At 32.2% G+C, this 22,617-nt stretch overlaps 1 pseudogene; it reads right to left on the bottom strand.

The window, feature by feature from the left end:
* Positions 1-198: 198 nt before the first annotated feature.
* Positions 199-22,196, bottom strand: LOC120118844 (annotated as a pseudogene).
* Positions 22,197-22,617: the final 421 nt, after the last annotated feature.

Below are 22,617 nucleotides of genomic sequence, written 5' to 3'. Positions count from 1 at the left end.
AACGTGTTTTTTTTTCATAATTTTAACATTTTCATTTTCTAAAATTTAAAAGTTTTCAACTAAACATATTTTCTTTAATACTTTCCACTTTTCAAGCAAAAAAGAAAAGAATAATGAATTCGACATGAAATGTATTTGTTTTGGAAATACAAATGTTTCAACCATGGGAAGAGCCAAATAATAGCAATGCAACCATTGGCGATCGATCAAGCGTCCATTGAACACAATTGAGCTGCAAGCTTCACCACTCCCCACATGGGCGTGTCATTCTGCATAAACATAAACATCGAATGCCAAATTAGCATAATTGTTGTCAAACTTTTCCAGCCCTCTTCCACCTACAATTTGTACGCCTAGAGGTGTAGTCAAGACATTTGTGATCACATGAACACGGGAGAAACTTGAATCGGCTTGGTTATTGTCGAGTTCTAGCTACTCGAGCTATCGGACTGGATGCATCCAAGTATCCTAATCTTGACTTGAGTAGCTCATAAGCCTAATCAAGTTCTTTCTTAAAAAAAATAATCAATCTAATGTATTTTATTTTTAATTGGTACTGGATTTCAAATTCGAATCTGAAACCATGCTCGAGAACAAATATCAAGCTTGAAGACAAACATGAAAGGGGTGGTCCCGTTTCGAAAATGATTTTAGTGATAAATTTGTGATAAAAACGTGGTTCGCGGAGTCGCCACCAATATTTGATTAGGGTGTGATTGGGCATCTAAAAATATATTTGTCATTTAAATAAAATATTAATTTTAATTAAAACGACAAACTTGTGATCTGCGTTACCAAATTTTGAGTTCGGGAGTCGGTTACGTGTGGGGAAGGATTAGCACCCCCACAACGCCCTAAATCGGTACCTAGTCGATTAATTAATTGTCTTTGCAATAAAATGTACAAGTTCGAGTTTAACTTAATTTAAGATCCCCTAGAATAATGTTCTTTGAAATATTGGATGAAAGATAAAAATATTTAATTATTTCCTATCGAGAAGAATCGATCTATCATACCTTGAAGCAATTGATTCTTACTCCAATCGAAATAAAGAAATATTGGAATTCCATTCTAAATTTCAAAATAATAATACCTAAAATAATGTTAAGATTGAAAACAATAATATTTGATTATTTCAGATCGAACATTATTATTTAAAAAAAAACCTTTGAAAACACATGCCAAAGTTAAATAAATAAATAAACATATCAACCAATTGATTAATTATTTATTTTACCAATATTTAATGAGAATAAGGATATTCAACTAATTAAATATCGCGAGACGAGACAATAGATTCGATCTAACAGTATTTTCTCGATGAATTTAATTAAAAGAATATGATTTTTTCTCAATCCCTTAATTTTAAAGATGGCTAGACGTCCTCATCACGAAGGAACAATGTCATCCACTGACCAGAACTCCTCATCACGTAGGAGTCGTGTCATCTTTAGATAACCAGACGTCCTCATTACGAAGGAACCGTGTTATCTCAAATATCTTTAAAGATGACTAGACGTCCTTATCACGAAGGAACAATGTCATCCACTGACCAGAACTCCTCATCACGTAGGAGCTGAGTCATCCTCAGATAACCAGACGTCCTCATCATGAAGGAACCGTGTTATCTCAAATATCTTCAAAGATGGCCAGACGTCCTCATCGCGAAGGCACAATGTCATACACCAGTTGGATCTCTCCCATGAAGAATGGAACGGATTTCCCATCAAAACATGAAGTCAACTAGACGAAAATTCATTGTCTTTTTATCGTTGCTCTATTCTTGTTAACACAAATATAAGCAAAGAGGGGCAGTTGTTGACAATCATTTTCGTCCGAGACTATCATATTATTATTATTATTATTATTATTATTATTATTATTATTATTACAAAATAAATTGGGAGCCCATTTACAAAACCGGAGGCCCAGATTCAGATCTAGACCTGGCCCAAGACCCGATTCAGATACTTCTAGGGTTTTCTACTCATCTTCTCCAGGCGCTCCAACCAGATGCTACCACGCCTCTGCCAACTTGACAGAAGACTCCAGAAGCCACAGGAGAGTCGCACACCTCGCCCTATGGTGAGTCACCGTTGTAGATCCGGTGACTCACCAAAATGAACGGTTGTTTGAAGCTTCCTGAGGCCTATAAAAAGCCTTGAAAACCTGCAAGAAAGAAAGAAAGAAAGATAGGAACGAAGAGATAGAGGGGAAGAACAAGCGCAAAGACGGAGAGAAGCAACAGACAACAAAGAGAAACGAACAAAGGAAGCAAAAGAAAGGAGAAGAGATCTTACCTCATGAAGCTCAAACTTCATTAGAAAAGTGATTTTACCGAAGAGAAAATCTTAGATCTAGTCCGATTGACTAGTTAGCGAAAAAAGAAGCTTGGATTTAGGATGAGGGAAAGCTGATATACGATTTGAGCTATTTTATTTTTCCGGCCACCGTGAATAGTGATCGACAGTGAATAGTTACCAGAATAGTGACGTGAATAGTGACCGGCCGGTGGCCGGAGCTCCCTCAGGTGAGAGAATTTAGAGAGAAGTGAGAGCTTATCTCTCTAAGGAGAGAGAAGCGAAACATAAAAATGAGGAAAAATGACCATTTTTGGCCTATTTATACACTTATCAAAACTACGTCGTTTTGGGGAGGGAGTGTGTGTGCAATTTCAAGATTGATAAATCACGTCCATGGTCTCTGTATTTTGTAATCTTCTATTATAGTCACCAAAATCAGATTTTTATATCTTTTAATTTTATTTTCACATTTTATTTATTTTTATTTTAGTCACTACCCGTATATTTACATATATTTAAATAATATTTTAGGATTATTTACACTTTTAATATATATATTTTATAATATTTTGAATATTGACAAATAATTTATATATTTTTAATTTAATCCTATATTATTATTTTGGTTATTATTTAATAGTAATTTTATTTTATTTTTATTATTATCTTTTATATTTAAATATTTTAAATCTAGTACTTATTTACTTTTTTTTTATTTTAGTCACATATGTATCTTAATAATATATTCTAGTGTTTAAAATAAAATACATATAATAAATAATAAGGACAAAATAATTCCATTATTAAAAATAATAATAAAAATTGGAAAGGAAGAGCACTAACTTTTGTTCATAACATTTGCTATATTTTAATACTAATTTCACGTTTTTTAATTAATTATATTATTTTACTTTAATTTTTGTTTTTTTATAAGAGCATTATAATGGATACTCCACTTTCAAATATATTTATAAGAGCACAACTTTTGTTCATAAAATTTACTATATTTAAATACTAATCCCACATTTTTTATTTTAATTAATTATAATGTTTCATTTTTTATTTGTTTTCTTGAAATATGTATTTTATTCTCTTAATTTTAATATTTTTAATATTTTCATATTATTAGAGGATTATTTATAACTATAGTACTTTGCATATTAAGTAGTTATAATAGTAACCTTAATTTTTATATTTTCTTGATTAAATCATTAAAATTATTATATGTAATTGGGTTATATTATTTTATACAATAAGTCATAAAATATTTTCTTAACTGATTAGGAAAGTATTTTAAATGATTTGTTGGTATAAAATAATATCCTTCCTATTTTTATGGGATCATAAATTGAAATTAAATAAAAATTTGTTAAATTATTGCAAAAACATTAATTAATAAACAAAGGTACCAATTTTGGGCGTTATGGGGGTGCTAATCCTTCCCCACACGTAACCAACTCCCGAACTTATTTTCTGGTAAGCAGACCCTTTTTGTGTTATTTTAATATTATTTTTATAAATTTTATTAAAATAACATAACATTTTTTGTGACCAACCACACCTAGATCAAATATTGGTGGTGACTCCCGCGAACCACGTTTTTATCACAAATTTATCACTAAAAATCATTTTCGAAGCGGGACCACCTCTTTCCCCATTCGGGTAAAAGACCGTTTCAACAGCTTGGCGACTTTGCTGGGGATTGAGACGGTATTTCGCCCGGCGAAAACATATGTTGTTGCTTTCTAAATATCGTCTCGAAAAAGTAAGTGTTTTTCTTTTTGTATAAGATAAAACATAATTTGTAGAGTCGCCACCAATCATTTACCGAGGTGTGATTGGTCACCAAAATTGCTATTTTATTTTAATAAAATTTATAAAAAAATATTATTAAAATAACACAAAAAGGGTCTGCTTACCAGAAAATGAGTTCGGGAGTCGGTTACGTGTAGGGAAGGATTAGTACCCCCACAACGCCCAAAATTGGTACCTTGTTTATTAATTAATATCTTTGCAATAAATTTAACAAATTTATATTTAATTTCATTTTATAATCTCATTATTCCATATTTAATCGCATAATTTTATTTAAAGAAAATTCTAAGAAAATTCTAAAAATTAAATATCAAAATAAATATAATTAAGTTAAACATATTTTATTTTTCAGGTTTTTATAAACAAAACATTTATTCATTTTTAAATATTAAAATATGACATCTAGTTATGTTAAGACAATTCTTTCTTAATATTTAAAAATAAATATTACCATTTAATCAAATTATGAAATTGATCAAGTTATGCTTATGAATTTTTCATATATATTCATAGGACTAAAATAAAATGAATAGAAAGTAAAGTGAAATAAAAGTATTGCGATATATTTGTCACAATAAAAGATTAGAATAAAAAATATAGAAATTTAAATGCTATAATATAGATAATAAAGAATAAAGACATAAAAATTAAATGAATTCTTAAATTAAAATTGCATAAAATAAAAATATTAATATTAAAAAAATAAAAACTTAAATATAAATAAAACAAAAATGGCACAAAATATTACTATAAATAAGGATGAAAATAAATAGAAATAAAGTTAGGAGGTCATATTAAAAGTTAGTGAAATAAAAGGGATAGAAATAAAGACCAACGAATTTTGGAAACCACTCTCATGATTATCCCCTAAATTAATGACTAAAATGATAATAAAATAAAGAAAAGATATCAAAATAAAAGAAAATAAAAATATAGTAGCCAATTTCGGAATAATTAAAAAAATAGAGAAATCAAGGACTAAAGTATAAATATGCGCCTAAATTATAGTGATTATTTAGTGATTTTCCTTATTTTAAATGAATAAAGTAATAAACTCCCAAAAATCAGTGACCTCACGCGTGATTTACCCAAAATTTTTATAAACTTAAAAGTTATCTTCTTCGTCTCTATTTCACACGCAGAACACCCCAAAGTTTCCAACTCTCCTATTTTCTATTTTTCTATTTATTTATTTAACTTACTTTTTTTGAAAATAAATAAAAATAAAATATAAAGTTGAAAAAATAAAACCAAATGTAAAAATAACCTTTGTAGTGCTTTTTATTTCTGATTTTCTTTGTGTATTTTGCTAGATTTCTCCTCTATTTCTCTTGATTTTTCTCCCTTCCTTTTACATATTGTTCTGGGGTTTTTATAACCCCAGTTTACAAAAGAATAATCAAAGATGATTGTTTTTCTCCTTGTATGTGTGGTTGCTGTTGATGAGCGTGGAGGGGCTGTTTTTGCTTGTTGAAACGTGGAGGGGCTGCTTTTATGGGTGAAGCTGCTGAAATTTGTTGTGGTGGAGCTGCCAACGTGGAGGGGCTGCTTTTGTGGGTGAAGCTGCTGGCAGCTAAAAATGGTGATTACAGCTGCCCCTCTTTGCTCGTTGATGTGGAACATGAATGGAGCAAAGACATAAAGCATCATTTTTAGCTTGAATGGTTCAAACTTCTGATATATAAGTTATTCTCATTATGAACTCTTTCATTGGGAATGTTGACGTCTCAAGTGAGGTGTCATTGATTCAACTCTATATACGATGAATCGAGGCAAGGTTGAACAAGTTTTTCTTATTATGAACTCCTTCTGGAAATGACGATACTGATCTATCTCCTTCTGTGATAGAGTCGAGCAAAAGGTTGAATAAGTTATTCAGATTATGAATTTCTTCTTCCTCTTCAGATGAGTTCTTCTTATTACGAACTCTTTCTGGCAATGTTGATGCTAAAATATATCTATATGCGATGAATTGAGCTAAGGTTGAACAAAGTTGATCCCTCAAATGGGGTTCTTCTCTAATTCAACTCCATAAGTGAGAAATCAAATTAAGGTCGAATAAGTTCTTCTTCTTCAGACGAGTTCTTTAGATTATGAACTCTATAAATCAAGAAACCCCCGAAAGCTTAGTTTCTTAATTATCAAGGAACCTCTTTTGTTAGGCTCAACTTCCTTTAACAGCCATTTTGAGATAATTAGTAAACCCCTGAAGGATTGGTTTCTAAAATCTCATTTGAAAACATCCTGCACTGAAGGACTTATGGATGACCCGAAGGCTTTTTAAAAACATCCTGCACTGAAGGTCTTATGCATGACCCGAAGGCTTTTTAAAAAACATTCTGCACTGAAGGTCTTATGGATGACCCGAAGGCTTTCTGATAACACCCTGCACTGAAGGTCTTATGGATGACCCGAAGGTTTTACAAATTACCTGGAGGTTTTAATTTTCTAGAACATTAAATAAGAAACTTTGGTAATCGTTTTCTCATTTTCATGCGAAAATCATATGTGAACATCTACCCAAAGGCTTTACGGATGGCCTTAAGGACTTATTATCTTGCTCAAAAGACTGACAGATAACCTGGAGGTTTTAAGCATCATGCTCGAAAGACTAACAGATGACCCGAAGGATTTACAAATTTGTGGGAATTACTTTACTAGGTAAGAAACTTCTTACTTTTCAAGAATTTGATTTTCTAGAACATTAAATGAGAAACTTTGAAAATCGTTATCTCATTTTCATGCGAAAATCATATGTGAACATCCTACCCAAAGGCTTTACGGATGGCCCTAAGGACTTATCATCTTGCTCGAAAGACTGACAGATGACCCGAAGGTTTTAAGCATCATGCTCGAAAGACAAACAGATGACCCGAAGGATTTACAAATTTGTGGGAAATACTTTACTAGGTAAGAAACTTCTTACCTTTCAAGAATTTGATTTTCTAGAACATTAAATGAGAAACTTTGAAAATCACTATCTTATTTTCATGCAAAAATCATATGTGAACATCCTACCCAAAGGCTTTACGGATGGCCCTAAGGACTTATCATCTTGCTCGAAAGACTGACAGATGACCCGAAGGTTTTAAGCATCATGCTCGAAAGACTAACAGATGACCCGAAGGATTTACAAATTTGTGGGAAATACTTTACTAGGTAAGAAACTTTTTACCTTTCAAGAATTTGATTTTCTAGAACATTAAATGAGAAACTTTGGAAATCGTTATCTCATTTTCATATGAAAATCATATGTGAACGTCCTACCCAAAGGCTTTACGGATGGCCCTAAGGACTTATCATCTTGCTCGAAAGGCTGACAGATGACCCAAAGGTTTTAAGCATCATGCTCGAAAGACTAACAAATGACCCGAAAGATTTACAAATTTGTTGGAAATACTTTACTGGGTAAGAAACTTCTTACTTTTCAAGAATTTCATTTTCTAAAAAAGATTAAATGAGAAACTTGTTGGTTGGTTACCATGGCCCAATTCAAAATAATACTTCATTTGTGGATTGTGTTCATTTATTCTTCAGATGTTCATAACATGTACGTATTTGGGATTTGAATTCTACCTTACATTTGTAAGGTACTTTGTCTCTGCATCTTCATGTGAAAAATGTATTTATGCAAATGTAATCAAATGTAATGCATGATCTTTTATGCAAATAATGTTCTTATGAATGCTAAATGTCGATTCAATCTTCATTAGACTTCAGAGTGACGAATTCAATATTCTTCCACTTAATAATTCCTTTCCAGGGTTTCCTCCAAATATCAGTGTAGCAACTTATGCTATCAGGCTTGCATTTCTGAAGAACCATATGATAAACTTGTATCTTTGTGTCTTCCTTGTCTCAATTTGCATTAAAGTCTCAGAAGAAATGTTTCATTTACGGAGCTCTTGTTGCATTTATAATTATGACCTTAGTGTCCCCATTTTATCCTTGAACTTGTGTGAAAATCCAATAAAGTTTTCATTTTTGAAATGAGAATCTATCATCTTTGGAGAATATAGATGTAAATATTCCAAACTCAGCAAATACCAATGGGATAACAGTGTTTGTTTTGATTTGACTTTTGAAACACATCACAAGGACAATTTATCATAGTTCTTTTCATGTGACTTCTTCCCAGATTTTTTCAGTGAAGCTCTTTGCATAACATTCAGAGCTTTTGTAGGACGTCACTTAAGAACAAAGCTCATTGGGAATACAAGTGGGATGCCTTAACTTGTCAGCATCAATGTAGGTGAAATTACCAGTATAATGCAACCGTATGATGAACAAAATGATCATATATGGTAATCTTCATTGTCACTATTTCACTATTTTCATTCTTCATACCTTTCTGTATCATTAGAAATATTTGTTCAAATCAATGATCTTTCTGAAAGATGATATGGGCTTTAAGCATGCCCCAATGTTTGCTTCTTGTTGATACGAGCCTTCAAAAATGCCCCTCATGGATCATTTCTAATTTATTGGAATGGGCCTTCAAAATGTCTCAACTTTCTATTTCTGGTTGAAATGGACTTTCAAAATATCCCAACCTTTTTATGCTGGTGTGAGCCTTCAACATGCCTCACATGGATTACTTCTGTCTTTTTCATGCTGATGTGAGCCTTTAAAATACCCACATGGATTACTTGTATCTTTTTCATGCTGATGTGAGCCTTTAAGATGCCCCAGATAGATAATATGGACCTTCAAAAATACATCCAACCTTCAAGTCAAAAGGTTTACTCTCAATGTCCATTGAATTTGAATCTCATGATTTCTACGAGGTATAACTTTGATAATGCCTCATTGTGAGTACTTGTAGCTCTCTTCGTGACCAAATATGTTATTCTTGAACGCTCTCATTCCATTGTTACTAAACAACAATGTTGTTAAGTAACTTGAGGGATTCTCTTCATGTTGTCGCCAAAAACATTTAAGAAGTAATCAATCCTTCTGATAGAAATGTCTGATATATATGTCTCTTCTAAATGAGGTGATTATCTTCTTCTTGATTTGGTTGCATTTTTTCCCTTTTGCTATGCACCAGGATATATGTCCTTTTTTAATAGGGTAATCATTCTTGATGAATTGTTGATAATGTCATAAAAGACTATTTACAAGTGCAATTCTCCAGACTTTCTGGCTTATTGAACCACTTGCTTTCAAGAATGTGAAGTGCTTCATTATTCTGGCATTTCTTATTCTTTTTCTCCGATAAAGGTAGAATAAGCGTCAACTTGTTTCAAAGACCTTTCTCCTTTAAGACTATCCTGTTTGAAAATGTTTTTCCTCATTTCTTTATCAAAGAATGGAAGAATTTTGTAAAATATTGCCCCTTACAGGTTCACAATTGAATCAAATCATAAGCATGAGTTCAAAGAATATCAAATAAATTAACTACTCTTTTAAATCATTCAAAAATCATAGTCCTATGGCAAGTGTCAAAATTATTGACTAATTTAAGGTGTAGGTTGATTTTGGAAAGGTAAGTTCTTTCAGGTTGGTCTAGTATATATGTCTCTTTGAGCGTCCACTAACTTGAAGAAATGGTTGTTATGCTCATCTTATAGAGATAATTCTTGATTCCAGACTCTCAATAACATCTTTGGGATGTGTGGTGCTTCATCAAGAGCTTAAGATCATTTCTTATGTCATTGTTGCACCATTCAATATTCGAGCTGCTTTTTCAGGTTTTCAACTCAAATCCTCATTTGGCTTCAAGATGTTATTTAGAAATTTTGTATCTTGAACCACCTTTTATCATTTTTCATATCATGCATCAAAGATTTTAAAAATAATTTTTGTAAATAAAAATTCATCTTGAGAGGCGGTATAAAATCTGAAGATAGTCTCTCTTACTTAGAGATCTATGTATGATTAGAATGGACTTTCTAGGTACGTATCGTAGGCCAGGGCTCATAGCTATGAAAAAAGGGATAAATAGGCCCAAACAAGTGTTTAAGGGTAATTGCACCAAGGATCAATTCATTCTGATGCCTTCAATATTGCCTTGCTTGACTTGGATCATTTCTTTTTCTGGTTCCCTCTATACTGCCAATTTTGGATTCATTTCCATTTTCTTATATCTCCAATATTTCTTGTGTTTCTTGTTGAATATGAATCTTTGAACTGATTGCACTTGATCAACCTTGTAACTTGAGGCTCAATGAGTCACCCACCTTGATTCAATTTCTTTTCTCTTTTCTCTTTTTTTTCTTTTTTTTTTCTTTTTTTTTCTGATGCATGAGTATAGGACTTTAATTGCTTTAAGCACCTCTTTTTTCTCTTACATTTCGAAAATTCTTTCATTATTCTTAACTGGATTTGATCTTTAAGAACTTTTTATTTGGCCTACCTTGTGGTTCAAAACTCTCTTTACTTTATGGAGATTTGTCTTCGTAATAAAACTGGATTGAAGATCTTTATTCCTGTGAGCATATATCCTTCACCTTGTAACCTAATATGGATAGTGATCCTTGGTTAGGGTTGAATCAAAAGGAAAAATCATTCAGGCTCAAATGGGGACAACAAAGGATATATTTTTCTTCTTTTGCGAAGGGGTTAGTGAAAGAAGGTCGTTCATTATTTCATACACGAAAATCTTTGTGAAAGAGGTATCTCCAGGGAAATGAATGTTCAGGATTAACTTTATTTACATGAAAACAATGTAATTAATGCATGATATATTTATCTAAATCAAATCTTTTTTTCTTTTTTCTTTTTACTTATTCTTTCTTCTTTTTGTTGCTTTGAGTATGCCCCAATTACTCGAAATTCTCTTTGATAAGTTGATTCTCCATCTCCTTTCTTCTTGCAAGAAGATTCACGGATAATTGAAAGTTTGGTTCTTTTGAGGTCTTTTGGTTTCATCGGTATGACGATTTTGTATTTGGAAGGACAAAGGTTTGACTTTTGAAGTCGTGTATATGGTGGAAAACAATCAACTTTACCCGAGAAGATAAACATATGGATTTGGTGTCTCAAAAATAGGTAGAGACATTACTTCAGAGTCTTAGATAAATGTAATGTCAGGATTTGGTTTTGATAAGGACCAAGAATAGATTAAGTATTTGTATTTCTAGCATTGTATGAGATTTGAAAGGTCTAATTTTACCGCTTGCCACAGATCTATAACTCTTGAAAAAATTAAAAGAATATTTAATTTACTTGATACTCAAAAAACTGCAAGATTAAAATTTGATTCTTTGCTCATAACCTTAAAAGTAACACAAATTTATTTATATAACCTTACAAAAAGGTTTAGAAAAGAAAAAAACAAATTCAAACAAGATGCTGAAAACAGGAAGTAATACAGTGGTCGATAACAACTTCCACTTATTTATTTAGCACGCCCCATTACTCTTAGAATATGGGATGTATAATTGGGCCAGAGTCTTTGTCCTCATTTGCCCCCACTTCTTGATCATTTCTCTTGTCAAGACTTCTTTGTCAATGATCATCTCTATTTCTTTTAACAGTGGTCTACAATTCCCTGTAGAATGCCAAATTGCCCTCAAGTGGAAATCACAAACACTATATTGATCGTAGCTATGAGCAGAAGAGTTTGGTGGCACTTTTTTTGGCCTCGGTGTGATGTAATGACCTTTAATCAAATAAGGATACAGCTCTGAGATAGAAGTTTGGAACACCTTCAAAGTTGTTTTCGATCTTGGGACTTTCTTTGGTCGATCCGAATGACTAATTACTCTTTTTTTTGCGGTTACGGGGATTCTGGATACGACATTCATTCACATCATCAACTTTCGCTTTTTGATCAGGTGGGATTTTGGATGTGACTTTTAAGTTTCCTTCTTTGATTTCATTTTCAATCAATTCTCCACTTGTCACAAGATACTTAAATCCATCCCTCGAACTTGCCAGAATTAACTCATAGAAAGGAGTTGGAAGGGAATCATGAAACATATATGATATCTCTTCTTCTATCATGGCGTTGGGGGCAGCCTACTATCCTACCTCCCCCTTACCCCATTGCATATGAGAATTGGGTTTTGTTGTTGTTGTTATTTTCTTCTTCTATCATGGGAGGTTGAACTTGTGCTGCCACTCCTCTCCATATTAAGGCATACTCTTTAAATCTTTCATTGGCTTTCATCCTTATCATTTGAAGATCATTACGTTTAGAAGCTAAGCCTTTAACATATCTATATTGTCCCAAAAATGCATCAGTTAAATCAACCCATCTCTTAATCTGCTCTCATTTCAAATGATTGTACCATACTACTGCTGGCCCAACGAGACTATCATGGAAGGAGTGAATTAACAAATCATCAACATTTAGGAACCCTTCCATTTTTCTGTAAACTATTTTCAAGTGGATTAGGGGACAACTTGTGCCTTCATATTTCTCAAAATCAGGAATCCTGAATTTATGGGGAATAACCAACTCTGGAAGCAAACTGAGCTCTCTTGCTTCTAGTTCTTTGTGATAGGCATTAACACCTTTCATAGCTCTGATTTCTTCCTCCACCTACTTGAATCCTTCCTCATGTTGTGTATAGTTATCGAGGCTATTCTTTAGGTTCGAGTGGGATGCCCCAGGGCATTTTATCATTCACGATGCATTAATCTGATAGCACTATTGCTCTGCAACAGTCATACCTTCATCATTAGCAGTCTTAGTTTCCATTATTTTGGACCATATGATTCAATCCATCTTGTAAAGATCCCAATGTTTCATTAATCGTATCTTGATGTAACCCAGTTAATTGTTCTGGTAACTGATCTTGTGATCCCTCATGAGATTGCCCGATTGTTTCCATGATGATACGGTAATATGAATGAATGATCTCGATTTAACTGTTACAAAACCTTTCATGAATTATTTACATGCTCTTATAATTAATGCATGAAATAATACTTAAATAAATAAATATGATGCAATTACGAAAATGCAAAAATGGGAAATAAAAATGTTCAATACAAATGCATGTATGCAAAAGATGTCATTCAAGAGTGATTATCTTAAAACAACTTTCATTGAACACAAAAGTTTTTATACATCAAACAAACTTTACAGATAAGGGATAACTTTAACTCCCAGTTTTTCTATTTCCCTCAAAAGCCAAATTAACTTCCACTCATGCTCAGGTCTTGAGTTGTCAATCTGCTTTAATTCTTGTGTAAAGCCAACTAAATCAATAAGTTTTTGAGCCACATTGCTTGCCTGAGCAGCAACTTCCTTTATGGCATTGTCTTTTTTCTTCATCTTGCAGGTTAATTCTTGGATTTACAGACAATATTGTTCATTTTCTCTTATAAAAGAATCTTTGTGGTTATGAAGCCCTTGTATAAGATCTCTACAATCATCTACAATCCTCATCAATGTATTGTTCTTGGCTTTAGTGGCTTCTAGCTCAACATTATTTTCCTGCTTATGGCGTTGATATGAAGCTTCCATATTAGTAATGGACCTATTCAACATCTGATTTTCGACTTGACATCTTTCCAAATTGATGATGGATGTATTGAACATTTCTTTTACAATCCACAAATCAAGAGAAAACTTCTTGGCTAGACCTTCGTGTGTCTTACAATTCTTTTTCAGTTTAATGACACCTGTTATCCACTCGTCCAGGGTATTTCCTAAACTAGCCTTGTGAAATGTTTGACTAATCTTTTGGAAATCCTTACTTATGGTTTCCATTTATGCACTCAATTTATCATTTTCAATTTTCAAATGATGCATTTGAGCCTCATATTTCTATAGATATTCTTCCTTCTGGATGCCCCCATTGACACTCTTACCTTTGAATACTTTTGGTATCAACCTGATAGGATAATCATTGACCAAACTAGGTCGATTCTTTACCTCGAACTCTAGAATTCCATAATCTAAAAGATTTTGAACTCGATGCTTGAAAGTGATGCAATTCTCAATGGAATGTCCTTGAGCTCCGGCATGATATTCACAATGAACATTGACATCATACCAATTTGGATAAGGAGAATGCCACAATTTCACATAATGCGGATCCATTTCTCGTACTTCTAGTAGCTTTCCGTATAACTCCTTGTATGATATAGGGATATCATCAAAATGAAAACCACCTTTCATCTTGGATTGATCTTGAGTTTTCGATGTTGGGAAAAGACTCTTAAATACTGATGAATTCTGATTACATGATTTCTTTTTCATCTCTGGGAACTTCTATAGTTGTCACCATTTCCTTGGTATCTCCAGACAACTTGTTGATACGAATGATGAATGTGTGTGATATCTCAAATTGGTTAGGATCAGAAGTCCCTTGTATATATGAGATTGCAAGATTATGTTCATTGAGCTCTCTCTTTTTTTGTGCAAGAGTCTCTTTTCCTTTGGTCAAAACATATATTTTATCCATCATCTTGGATATTTGCTCTTTTATCTCTCATATCTTCTTTTTCTCTTCGACAGACAGACGATCATTGGGTACATAGCCCTCTTCTATCCTTGAAGCTTCCTCAGGATGCCATTCCTTGGCTGCGTTATAGTTTACTTGATCATGAAACCCTTTGTCCATAATGAAAATCTTTTATTTTGATGACCACTCTTGAATCAACACCCTTGATTATGCCATGATTATGCAATGCAAGCAAAAGAAATCAATATAAACAAGTTAGAAGAAAATAAAAAATGTATTTACAGAATATACAAAGATAAGAAAAATGGTTAATAATATTTAATGGAAAGGAAAAGATTATATACATCCTAACCTCATGTTTCCTAGTTTCATACTTTGTTTGGAAAAATAACCTAACCGCATGATTTCTAGTTCGCATGCATTTATTTCGGAAAATAAAACAATACTAAATAAATTAAAAGACTCAACATGTTTTTCCTTGTGTGCTAACCTTACGAGAATTATTTGGGTCAGATTCTACCTAGACTGAAGCTCTAGGTTTACTATATGCTGATTTATGGCTCTAAGGTAAAAAGGGTCAAAAAATTGTCCTTTATTGGTGCCCCTTGGACTGTCAAGCCCTCAATCCTGGTCCATTACAAACTTTTGGATCGAGTTTAATTCGAAGGAACACACTTCCTTATATCCATACGAAGGTGAAAACCACACGATAAACATAAGGTGTGAGCTCAAGGAATGGTCCCCTATCCCATACGGAGGTGAAAACCACATGAGGGAGTAGTTTCTCATTCAAGCTAAATAGGATAAGAGCGGGGTTTCAGCTCATGTCATGAATGCAATGCTCAGTATGTGAGGAAAAACATAAAAAGAAATAAATAATGTACAACGCACAAATATAATCTTTAAATCTAAAGAAACAAATAATGTACAGCAAACAAATTTATTCTTTCAATATAAAGACATATAATTAAACCTGAAAACAATAGCAAACCAGTTCGTACAACTATTTATACAGAAAATGGTTATTAAAATAATCAAGGAATTAAAACAAAAATAAAACAAATTTATAATTTTATTGCAAAGACAATTAATTAATAAACTGGTGGCTTGACTCTCTAAAAATGTCCCCAGCAAAGTCCCCAGCGGAGTCGCCAAGCTGTCGAGACGGTATTTCGCCCGACGAAAACATATGTCATTGCTTTCTAAATCTCGTCTCGAAAAAGTAAGTGTTTTTCTTTTGGTATAAGATAAAACACAATTGGTGGAGTCACCACCAATCATTTATCGAGGTGTGATTGGTCACCAAAATTGCTATGTTATTTTAATACAATTTATAAAAATATTATTAAAATAACACAAAAAGGGTCTGCTTACCAGAAAATGAGTTCGAGAGTCGGTTACGTGTAAGGAAGGATTAGTGCCCCCACAACGCCCAAAATTAGTACCTTGTTTATTAATTAATGTCTTTCCAATAAATTTAACAAATTTATATTTAATTTCAATTTATAATACCATTATTCCATATTTAATCGCATAATTTTATTTAAAGAAAATTATAAGAAAATTCTAAAAATTAAATATCAAAATAAATATAATTAAGTTAAACATATTTTATTTTTTAGGTTTTTATAAACAAAACATTTATTCATTTTTAAATATTAAAATATGACATCTAGTTATGTTAAGACAATTCTTTCTTAATATTTAAAAATAAATATTACCATTTAATCAAATTATGAAATTGATCAAGTTATGCTTATGAATTTTTCATATATATTCATAGGACTAAAATAAAATGAATAGAAAGTAAAGTGAAATAAAAGTATTACGATATATTTGTCACAATAAAAGATTATAATAAAAAAATATAGAAATTTAAATGATATAATATAAATAATAAAGACATAAAAATTAAATGAATTCTTAAATTAAAATTGCATAAAATAAAAATATTAATATTAAAAAAAACAAAATTAAATATAAATAAAACAAAAATGGAACAAATATTACTATAATAGGGACAAAATAAATAAAAAAAGTTAGGAGGTCATATTAAAAGTTAGAGAAATAAAAGGGATAGAAATAAAGACCAACGAATTTTGGAAACCACTCTCATGATTATCCCCTAAATTAATGACTAAAATGATAATAAAATAAAGAAAATAGATCAAAATAAAAGAAAATAAAAATATAGTAGCTAATTTCGGAATAATTAATAAAACAGAGAAATCAAGGACTAAAATGTAAATATGCGCCTAAATTATAGTAATTATTTAGTGATTTTCCTTATTTTAAATGAATAAAGCAATAAACTCCCAAAAATCAGTGACCTCACGCGTGATTTACCCAAAATTTTTATAAACTTAAAACTCATCTTCTTCCTCTCTATTTCACACTAAAAACACCCCAAAGTTTCCAACTCTCCTATTTTCTGTTTTTATATTTATTTATTTAACTTATTTTTTTCGAAAATGAATAAAAATAAAATATAAAGCTGAAAAAATAAAACCAAATGTAAAAATAACCTTTGTAGTGCTTTTTATTTCTGATTTTCTTTGTGTATTTTGCTAGATTTCTCCTTTATTTCTCTTGATTTTTCTCCCTTCTTTTTACATATTGTTATGGGGTTTTTATAGCCCCAGTTTACAAAAGAAGAATCAAAGATGATTTTTTTCTCTTTGTATGTGTGGTTGCTGTTGATGAGCGTGGAGGGGCTGCTTTTGCTTGCTGAAACGTGGAGAGGCTGCTTTTATGGGTGAAGCTACTGAAATTTGTTGTGGTGGAGCTGCCAACGTGGAGGGGCTGCTTTTGTGGGTGAAGCTACTGGCAGCTAAAAATGGTGATTACAATCAAGCTTGAAGACAAACATGAAAATCAAACTTATTTTTAACTAGGTAAACAAGTCTAGTCGAGCTTGAACAAGAGAGCAAGAGCAATTTGATCTTTACCTCGAATGGAGCTTTAGCACTCCAACTTGAGTGGTTCAGCTTGGTTCGGTTCCATTACATCCCTAACAATGTCAATGTCACCTAGACTCTTCATTTACTCTAACGTAATTGTGCCCAACTCACATATTTGAACATAAATGTGAAAGGAGATCATCCTCAAGTATTTGGAGAAACTAACGAAATGTTGAACATGCATGTGTCAGCATATCGGGTACATAACCAAGTTCAGGTAAGAGAGGACAATGAACGTAAACAGGAATGTCTACTTTCACACTTTATGATGGAAACCCCAACTTCCTCTGCCTGAAGACATTGGAAAAGCTTTGCATCTCTAGAAACAGATATATATACAACGCTTAGACATGGAATACAGTAAGGAACTCGTTTGAACAGACTATGACAGAGCTTTGCTGGCAACATAAGTAGTGCCAGAGACAGATGGGTTTCTCTCTGCAAAAGCTCATAAAGCACTCTTTCATGTTTTCATTTAGGGATGAAAACATCCTAAAATGCTAATGTAGCAATCTACTGTTATATATGAATGGAACTAGTTCCCTAGGCTCATATAACAAGTAACAAACATGTATAAAACTTGAAAAATACAATTGAGAGAGAGGGAGCTCCTGGATGGATGAAAACTTAGTTAAGATTTGACTTACCATGTAAACAATATCAAAGGCACTGCAGTAGCTCTCAAGATTCTTCTCGATGTTGTCATTCCTGAAAAGTATTTCAAGGAGACATGCGATTAGATAAATTCTTACCAAGAATGTAATCAAAACTGATCTCAAAGAATAAATGGAATCAGAACAAATGTAACGAGGAGAAAAGAAAAGAGAGCAGGAAAACAAATAGTGTCAACATTATCTGAATAGTTGCAACTAACTAATAGCATAGCAGAACCAACAAGTACCAGTTTTTCTTCTACTAAAGACATTTTACTTGCAGGAGTTTAGGATAAAACAATGTTACATGGACTCGGGTGTAAGTGTCAGTATGGGTAATGGGTGTATCTCTGACACATTTATGTTCAAAATTTTCAAGTTTCTCCATGTACTTCCCTCACATCCATGTCCAAACATGTGTCAGGCACAAATACTTCATGCAAAATGAATAGTAGTACCAACATCGGGATAAAGGGTTTTAATCGCCTATCGGCTATGTTAGTCACTCACATGTGAGTATAGGATACTAGTATGTGCCTGGCATGGGTATATTCAACTTTTCTAAGCTTTTCTATGTATTTGGAGAATTTGGGGAGGGTTATATCCTCATACCCATCTTCGTATATGAGCCAGAAAAAAGTGCTGGACACAAGTACTTCAAGTAAAAAGAACATTAGTCCTCTGCTTAACTGAGGCATTGCCTTCAAACATATGAATATGAAGGGAACATATAAGTGTTTTACTTACAGAAATCCCACAGATATACGATTCTCATAATTCAACCCATCAGACATTCCCAAATCACCAATGTGATCACCTAGAAGTAGCACATTAGTCCTCTGCTTCACTGAGGCATTGTCTTCAACAGGAACATCAGTTCCACCCATTTGATCATGAAGAGGTGTCGCCATATCAAGAGCATGCTCATTTTTATTCAGACTGTGAATCAACTTCCCTAGGCATAAAGGAGCGTGTAGGCAAATCAGTAAAAAGTAACATTCAATGCAATTATCAGCTTATCAGTCGTTTTTATTCCATCATATTGCAAAAAATAAATATATACTGCATGAGCATACAAGAAGGGATATCTTGAAAAGTATACAAGGACTTTTCCTCCTTTAGCTGTCAGAGAAAATATTGTATGAAACAGTTACGCCATGTCGGACATATATCCTTCCATTCAAATTATGTTACAGAATTAGACTTTTTTATAAAGTCAACTATGTATTATAAGAATCATTAATGAACTGCTGAAATAAAAATATAGCATTTAGTTCTTACATGTATTGCATATTAACAATTGATTTTTTTCTCAAACTCTGATTACGTGATAAGACTTGAGTGGAAGATATATGATGACCTGGCATAACTGTTCCATATATCCTTCCTCTAGCTGTCAATTTTATCACACACGGCACCTCCAAGAGGACAAATGTTTCTCAAGACTCCGGTAGAGATATAAAGCAAAAGTGATAAATGCAAATTAGAAGATGGTACTGGAAAAGACTGATATAAATACAAATTTATCTGAAATAAAATTTCAGCAATCTTTGAACAAATAAAAATTACAATATTAGGCAGCAGGGTAAATAACATTTGTTAATGTATTATCAGCAATAATTTCAGCAGAAGACAATGTGAATAAAGGATACCTTTGAAAGATACAAGGTGACCACAATCGTCAAACACCATCTGGTTTGAGACAATCTTAATGTTCTTAAAAGATCTGTGAACTTTCTGCCTTAAGACCTTAAATAATAAGAAAAAGATGCAAAAATGCATAAGGAACAGATTAGACTGGGAAAGGTTAAAATGCCTCTTCTAATAGATGACCACAAGTCCAGGAAAAAAAATCTGCCAGGCTAACCTCCTCTATAATATCTGCAAGCCCTGCTGAAAATATGAGAACCGGGACATCTCTCTCCTGAATATTCCAGAGGAAACAAAGAAATTGAAGCAGAAATGGGGAAAATCTGAGCCTTACAGACGCCGAATGCATCCGTACATCAAACATGCATATATAGGTTTAAAACATTTTAATTTATTAAAACCCTCCGCTTTTCTCTATTGTATTTCAACTCCCATGCATTATAGGATAGACTTTCCAATTTATCTTTTAAAGCTAGATTAGATAGTCTAGCAATGGTGTCTATTATGTGATACAACCATGGAAGAAGAAATTTATTGCTTCCATATCTATAATTTTAGTGGCAATTTAGGACTACTTAAAATTCTGGCTATTTTCATGTATAGGGGCATAATAGCAATTATCAATTCCCTGAAGACACAGAGAAGAAAGCTGTCTTCTATCATTGTACAAATGAAAATTAGCATTTGGAGGCCACATAATGATCTAGATTATAGAGACAAACTATGGTTTTCTTCTCATTATTGAGTATCAAAAAATAGCCTTCACCCCAACAGTGTCATCCTAATAAATCAACTAGCATGGGTGTATACTGTAACAGCTAGAATTAAAAAGGAGAAAGCAAATGACAGTTAGCAAGTGTTTTGCAGAAAATATCTTCCTACTTTTAACTAGCTGGGGTCATTGGTATTTACCAGTTATACCATGAATTGTTGATGACAAATTCAAAAAACGGGATGAAGAGAAAGGAACCTTGGGGGCACAATTTTCCAAATCAGTGTGATAAGGAATGAGGGAACTATCAACTAACTACAGTAGTTCTTCATTCAGTTTGCACAAAAAAGAGTTTAATAAAATATCCTGTTAATACTTTCCACTAAATATTTGACACGTTCAACAATTCTTAATGCTTCTTATTGAACAAGTATTTAGGGCAGTGTATTTGGATTTGGTTTTTCAAAAAATTTCAGGAGTGTGTGAAGCAACTAACTAGCCATGCCCATCATATAAAAATCAATAAAAAATCACTATACATATTTATTTAAAAGTATATGAAATACATATAAATTTCAAAATTCTATTATATTCACTTCATAAAGATCTAATAGATTCATGATTTTAATAAATGTATAAAAAAATGTCATGAATCATGAAAATTGTACATCAGTCGAAATTTAGATTCTTCCAGTAAAACGTATGACACCAAAATGAAAGCTAAAATGATAATAAACCAAAAAAGAAAGTCTGAGAGATACCTCCAAAAACTCAAAAAGTTCAACTACACCATCCCCAAAGGCAATATTAGAATTAGCAACAGAGTTCTTTATCGCATCATATGTAAGGCCTCCTTCAATAAGAAGACCATGTGTTTTCCCCCACCTACAAGGTTTAGAGTAAATAGCATCAATTTTTCAGAACATAATCGAAATCCAGACAAATCAAGGCTAAAGACTTCTTTGTACTTGTTTAAATAAACAAAAGAATAATTCACAAGAAACGTAAAATAAACCATTCCTATCATTCACATGCTCGTATGCTACTAGAAGTCTAAAACAATGGGTGATTAACATACCATTCTTCCATGAGTTTGGTTTTCTCTTCAAGTGGAATTGTAGGATGGCTTTCCTTGCTTCAAAAGGCCATGGCTGCCTATACATATTATATTAGAGCGGGGAAAAGTAAAAAAAAAAAATGTAGATAAATTATGATCATATTTATGATATAAAGAAAGAAACATGGTAAACCTACTTTGTCCTCGTTGTCCACTGATCCAGTACCTTGTCAAAGTTCCATCAAAATCCGCAATTACCTGCAAAACAAAACCTAACATTTTGAACCGAACGAGAATAAATAGCAAAAGAAAATGGTTCAACAGAATTGAATAAAAACGAAAGTCACTAAACTCCAACACAATTGCTTAAAAAAGTATAAAAGCGTGCAATTTTGCTCTTCAGAAAACAAACATTAAAACTGTTGATCACTCAAAAGCAAAACAGCAAGCTAAAAGAGCAACTATAACAAAACCAAAAAAAAAACGAGGGAGTAAATTTGCAATCAATGAAATATGTAAAGCAGAGAACCAGTATGTTGTTGGAAATTTAAAAAGAAAAGAAATTACGAAGAACCTGGAGTTTAGAAGGGCCGGCGTTGCGAATGGCGGAAATTGTGTGGTTGAGTGAGTGAGTGTCGTTGATAACGGTCAAAAGGACCGGTGCAATTAATTTTAATATCATGTGCGAGATAATAATATTATGTCTTATATTTGTATTATATAATAGATAAAATATAAATAATTTTTTTAAATTAAAAATATAATAAAAATTATAGTTAAATAATATCAATATTAATACAAACTAAAATCTACAAGGCTACAAATATTACCTAAAACAATATTTTTGTGTATTTTTTGAAACAAAAACATCTATTATTTTATAATAATCAAGACTTTGTAAAAATATTAGGTGAAGTTTTATTAACTATGAATGTAACATTACATGGCAACTTTTGACAATATAATATTTTTTCAGATCAGAAACATTTTAAGAGCCAATGAATTAATATTTGGGGTCTGTTTGTTTGGCTGTAATTGATTTTTCGAAAAATGAATTACTAGAATTTGAATTATTAGAATTTGAATTATTGGAATTTGAATTC

The sequence above is a fragment of the Hibiscus syriacus genome, unplaced genomic scaffold, assembly GCF_006381635.1.
Source record: "Hibiscus syriacus cultivar Baekdansim isolate YM2019G1 unplaced genomic scaffold, ASM638163v2 tig00110328_pilon, whole genome shotgun sequence".
Taxonomy (NCBI): domain Eukaryota; kingdom Viridiplantae; phylum Streptophyta; class Magnoliopsida; order Malvales; family Malvaceae; genus Hibiscus; species Hibiscus syriacus.
Note: the sequence above shows the minus strand (reverse complement) of the source record. Positions and strands in the feature narration are given on the sequence as shown.